Below are 6,000 nucleotides of genomic sequence, written 5' to 3' on the forward strand. Positions count from 1 at the left end.
TGAAAAACCATTTAGTAATAGCCATGGGTTGAAAAATACCAGTAAATATGTGCTGCTTCTACTTCTGAAAATATTCAGCCTTCCCCATACCAAACTGGAACAGTATAGATAAGGTACAGATAGATACTTCAGTCCCAAATTCATCAAACCACAAGAAATGTGTCTATTCCTGTTTAAAACTGAACACATTCTGTGTATCATCCCCCCACACCCCAATCCTATTCCTAAACCCACATTCCCTGTCTTGGTGAATTGTACCACCATCTATTCAAATGCCCAGAAATCACCCCTGCCTTGGCACCCTTACTAAAGGTCTCCACAAGTTCACCCCTCCCCACTCCCACACCTACAGTCTCCCAGACAACAGGACCATCTGCCTTGAGTCTGAAGGATCATCGTCATCCAGACTTCTCTCCAAAAATTCTTTCTCCAAACTGTCTTTAGGAAAGGATAATCACTCACTGCCTGTTTTGAAGCTTCACGGTGGAAATTCACATGCTAAAACTCTTGGAAGTTCTAAGGTACAGAAACCCATTTCCTTTTTAATTCAGAGTTCCCTAAATAATTTGGCCACTGCACCTGTTTTCTTTTTTCTCACACAACATCTACTAATATGCTGAGGGACAATTTTCATCACTGTGCCTCAAGCCAGGAGCCGTGTCTTAGATACATAAGGCTATATGAAGATTTGAAGAGAACCTTTATGAGAGCGCTGATAGGCAAGAACCATCTTAAAGCACTCTTACAAGGAAGTACCTTATCAGCTAATATCATGCAGCTGATCACAACTTTCCAAGTCTTGTTTGGCTAGCCTTGAACTCTCTTGACAATAACACAAACCAGCCTGCATTTCACCACATTATTGACAAGGCTATCATTAGAGAATTTGCAAAGGCTTTGCTGAAATCTACATTAGCTTTAAGACATTTTGATCTGTCAACCTAATACACCTCTCAACAAAGAATATAAAGGCTGGCAACCAACAATAAAGAACGGAAGATATCTAGGGCTAGGGCTAGCACCTGCATGGCTTCCACTGGAAATATTTTTAAGGATCAGGCTTTTTTTTTAAAAATATGATTATTGAAATATTTTATGCTGAATTCTCCCTATTATCTTTTGCTTTCTTTTTTTTAATGTACTTATTTTTAGTTGAAAGATAAGTGCTTTACAATATTGTGTTGGTTTCTGCCATATATCAACATGAATCAGCCATAAGTATACATATATCCCCTCCCTTCTGAACCTACCTCCCACCTGCCACCCCATCCCACTCCTCTAGGTTGCCACAAAAGCCCTGGTTTGAGTTTGCTAAGTCACACAGCAAATTCCCACTATCTATTTACATATGGTAGTGTGTAAGTTTCCATACTATTCTGTCCTATATTATCTTAATTGATCTTCTCTATAAAACAAATGGATCAGTTAGGAAGTAATTTCCTATGTCGTCCAGGAAATCCAGGTTGTCTTTTTGAAACTGGCATAAGCTCCATGGCTTGAGCAGATTTTTAGTCAATCACTAGTAAATACTGAAAATATTTGTTGATGAATATGATCTTCATAGAACTTAATATCCAGGGGGTAAAGGTAAAGTTTTTGTTACTAAAGTATAAGATTAAACAGATATTGATATACAAATCTACTTATGTAAAATCAGGCTTGTCTCTCTTACAATGGAAACTATAACAGATACTCCCTTTGGGGCAAAGACAAAAAACATGAAGGTCCCTTAATATTCAGGCAAATGCCTCCCCTCTTAAAATGAAGGAACTTTCACACAGGGAAAGGAAGGACAAATACTGACAGTTCTACCTTGTCATATATATGCTCTTAAACACTATTTTTGCAAAAGGAAAACCTGACTTTAAATTTTTATATCTTACAGACTCTGTTAAACTGCAGTTTCCCATAAGGAAGTAGTTCTTTTTGTTTGTTTGTTTCAGGAATATTAACAAAGAATCTTGCAAATTTATATTTTATCCGAAAACAGTTTCACTTTTACAACCTCCCAAACACAGTTCCATTTCAAATACATCATTTTCTATAGTTATCTGACTCTAATATTACATCCTCAAGACAGAACCTTAAGAATTTTATAATTTGTATTGGTTGCATAGTTGTAAAAGTTCACTGTAACTCTTTTGCTGTCATCCCTATTACTTAACTATAACCATGTTCCTTGTTTTAACAGATGAAATAAATGATAGAAATCAGCCCAAGGTCACCTAAGAGAGCCAGAGAACCAGTTAGAACTGAACACACCTGATTTCTATTCACTCACCTAATTCACTGAGCCACCTGATCGTTCCAAAAGCCCCAAACTAAACTATTTCTCCCTTAAAGGAAAAAGCTCCCCTTTTATTATTTTAAAAAACTTCTTTCCTCAAGCATTTCCATGATAGCCTGTCATGAAGTCAAATCTAAAATGAAAACTTCCCAGAATTTCACAAATGGAGAATGCTGTTAGCATTACTATGTAAATATCATCAATAACAGCACCTAGAGAAATGCCAATTCAAATATGAAAATGCAATTTACTGCCTTTGAAATTCAGTGGTTTCCAAACTTGTCTGGCATCAAAGTTTTCCTAACTTCTATGTTATAACAAATACTTAAACCTTTTGGTGCCGTAAACCATTACGATTTAAACCTGGTCTTCTAAAATTCATTAGGAAAAGCTGTGCACCTAAATTCAGTAGCAGGGCACGGATGTCACCGAAAGAAGCTTCATCCTTTCTCTCCTGCTTTTAGAATTCGAACTGATGCCACATAAAGCATAATCTCTTTCAGGAGTTTCGTGAATCCTAAGGCACGGGAAATGCACGAATTTCCAGAGCCCCTTTCCTACAGAATCTGTCGGGATTTGTATCTCCTTCAACTGCCCTTTTTCCACTACACCTCTGGCTGAGATTTGGGTGCTTCCGCAATTTATAAAGGAAAGAAATATTATTCAAACGTCCTTTAAAAACTGTACAATAAAAACGATCCGAAATTCATCTTTGGGGAAAAGGAAGGGTGACAGACCTCCCACTGCCAAAGGCGGTAGAAAGCTGCTCGTTAGAGGGCATTTATCCAAAGTGGCCAAACTTTCCCAAAATAGTCCTCTGGCGGCCAAAGGGGGGGAAAGTGGAAAACCAAAACAAAACAACAAGCACACAGCACCCTACTGACAGTGCCTCCGGATTACGCAGCCACTTCTCCCTGCAAAGTGCACGCTCCCGCGCCGCGGCCACACGCAGAGCCGGGCAAGCGGCGCCCAGCCGCACACCCCTACACACCTGCCTCGGCCGGGGTCCGTCTCTCGGCGTCTACCTGTTGCAGCGCTCGCCAACGCCACGACACCCCTGCTGCGGAGCCCCCCTAAATCCAACCACATCCAGGCCAGCGAGTGCAGCTCTCCCTGCAGCGGGAGAGCCCGAGGCAGCAATGCTCTTGCACCCAGGTGACTGCACGGGTTTCCTCGGAGCAGCCTGAAGTTGGCTTGCGTCTCACCCGTCCAATGACACCCCGGGCGCGGGGGGGTGGAGAGGAGGGGGCAGGGGCAGGGGCAGGGCTAGGGCGGGGGAAGCTGGGAGGGAGAGAGAAGGAGAGGGCGGGCGAAAGCCCGGAGGGGGAGTGGGCCAGCTTCAGGGCCGGCCCTTTTAAAAGCGGGTCACATGTCCAGATAAAAAGTTCAGGTTGCTATCCCGCCCCCTTGGGCCCTTTCCATTGGTCCGGGGGGAAGCAAGGCTCCACGCTGCACGGGTCAGGCGGGCTTCTCATTGGACAATCCAGGCTGTCAGTCACCAGGAGGACGACATGACTGATACAAAGTTGCTGCGACACAGCCTGGACTCGGCAGCTCCCTTAAAGCCGCAGAAGCGGAGGCCGCTCGGGGTGCAGGGCAGCGGCTACGCCACTAGGTACTCACGACTCGCTGCCCCCCCCCACGCCCCTCGCTTCACTACCCCAAACTTGCTCACGCCCACCTGGCTCTCCTCCTGGCCTACCCCAGGATGTCTGGAAAGACGCTTAAAGTCTAGGGACGCTAAAGAAGTCGGTTTTTAGAAAACCAGTCAAGGTGTCCTCCCTGATGCTCTCCACCTGCAGCGCCAGGTGAGCGGCAGCCCTAGCCCAGGCACCGCCCACAGCGTCCGCGCGCAGGGAGGGACCCTCAGTGGGCTTCTCCCGACCCCGGAGGTTCATTCTCCGCCCCACTCGTCAGTCTGCCGAGTTACCTCTCAACACAGCAGCCGCAGCGTCCGCTGCCAGCAAGCAAGAGGATCACGTTCCCACTCGATTTGAATTTCCTTGTTTTAACCGTGCGGGGAAAGCGAGTGATTTCAGTGCAGCCAAAGCCCTTTAAACACGGCTTCTCTCCCACCCCCCCACCCCCCCATCCCCCCCATCCTTCCACCTCTGGCAGGGTCAAGAGCTGCAGCACTCCTTCCTTACAATTTTATGGCTGTATTTATTGCTTTCGTATTGGATTTTTCCAGTAGTTCAATTTGAAAGAAAGCTGACCATCGAGGATAGTCACTTTTTAATAATGGGTGGGAGGGGGTGCACATCATTGGGAGAAACAATCAGGAGGGGGGGAAGGAAACAAAACTGTTTTCTAAGGATCAAGAGTCTGCAAGAAGAAATTTCGGTTTCCCTCCAGCCGCCTCCACCTCGACTCTCCTCCCGCCCACCCCAAGGCTGTAGTTACTAAGCAAAAGGATGGGCTTCTTAACTTTGATTTCTAAGGACTTTGAGGCTCGGAGTATGAGGCTCCGTTTTATATTCCTGGCTGGTCCAGAGTCAGCACCGGTGACGTACACACCTAAATCCGGTCCCCGGGCCCTTGGCGACCCGCAGCCCGGCGGCGGCAGCTGTGCCTCCTCCCGCCTCACCCGTGCCCCGCACCAGCCAAACTCGGAAGTGGGGTGGGGGGGGAGGGAGTTCACCCTGTGCCCAAAGGCCCCTCCTCTCCTTACAGTTCATTAAGCTTCGGGATTCCAGACCCCGAACCGAGGAAGACTCGAACTCTCAATCGCTCCAGGTAGGGAACTCCCTGGCCGCGGGAGAGACGGCGGCGGCGCACAAGAACTGGTTGCGACCCCCCGACTCCTGTGCTCAGCAGTCCCCGCTCTGAGCGGCTCCCGGCGCCCCCGCAGCCGGGAGTCCCCGCAAGTCTCCCAACTTTCCCGCGGGGCCCGAGGTCTTGCGCGCTCTCCGGGCCAAGCAAGCAGCCGGGCATCGATAGCTGCCGGGCCCGAGCGCAGACGGCCGGCAGGAAGGAGGGGAGTCCCGGACCTAGCGCCTGGGCACCCGAGAAGAAGACGGCTCCGCCTGCGCTGCCAAATTATTCATTATTAAAGGAATGGACGTGTCTCTTTTACTAAGTTTTTACCACCTTTACGGAGGGCCAGTCTTGCCCTGGATCTCAGTTTCTTGCAAAATCTAGGTTAGAATCTTGCAGGGACTGGCCGCCACGATTGCTCGCCCGCCGCCCAACAACCCTGCCCGGAGGCGGCCGGGTGGGAACCTTGTCTCCTGCCCGCAGCCCACCTCGGCTTGCCAACCCGCGCCCTCTGCGCGGAACATGCCTTCCCCGGGGCCGCCCTGCGCTCCCCGGACCCCTCCCGCGGCTGTCAGCGCCAAGTGACTGTCGCTGTACACTCACCTTTTCTAGGACATGGTGGGAAGGCTGGGGCGCGGGGCGGGGGTTGGGTGGGGGCAACCAGGCTCCCGCTCCCGCCGCCGCCGCCGCCGCCAGCAAGTCCGATATTAGCAGATCGGCGGTAAGGATGGAGAGGAAGAGACTCCCGGCAGTCGTCCTACTGACGGTGGGTAGAGCAATAGAGCCGTAGTGTTGTTACCCGGCAGGAGGAGACGAGGCGGCGGCGCCAAATCGCGCAGAGGGGGACGCGGGCGCCCGCCCGCCCCCAGCAGCGGCGGCGGCCCGGCCTTAGGCGGCGGGCCCTTTCTCGGGGCTGCCGGTCTCCCGGGCGGGGGCTGCCTTGGAAGCCGGGAAGT

At 49.6% G+C, this 6,000-nt stretch overlaps 1 protein-coding gene across 9 annotated transcripts in view; it reads right to left on the reverse strand.

The window, feature by feature from the left end:
- NR3C2 (nuclear receptor subfamily 3 group C member 2) overlaps positions 1 to 3,626 on the reverse strand; it is a 437,470-nt gene extending 433,844 nt beyond the window's left edge. For 4 of the 9 annotated variants that reach the window (XM_006044233.4, XM_044930658.2, XM_044930656.2 and 1 more), the window contains exon 1: positions 3,279 to 3,623. The gene's annotated coding sequence lies outside the window, so the exon portion shown is untranslated. Of the gene's footprint in view, positions 1 to 3,278 lie in introns of all 9 variants that reach the window. The other 5 variants (XM_044930655.2, XM_044930653.2, XM_044930654.2 and 2 more) reach the window with 3 other exon arrangements.
- Positions 3,627 to 6,000: the final 2,374 nt, after the last annotated feature.

This window comes from Bubalus bubalis, chromosome 17 (assembly GCF_019923935.1).
Source record: "Bubalus bubalis isolate 160015118507 breed Murrah chromosome 17, NDDB_SH_1, whole genome shotgun sequence".
NCBI lineage: Eukaryota > Metazoa > Chordata > Mammalia > Artiodactyla > Bovidae > Bubalus > Bubalus bubalis.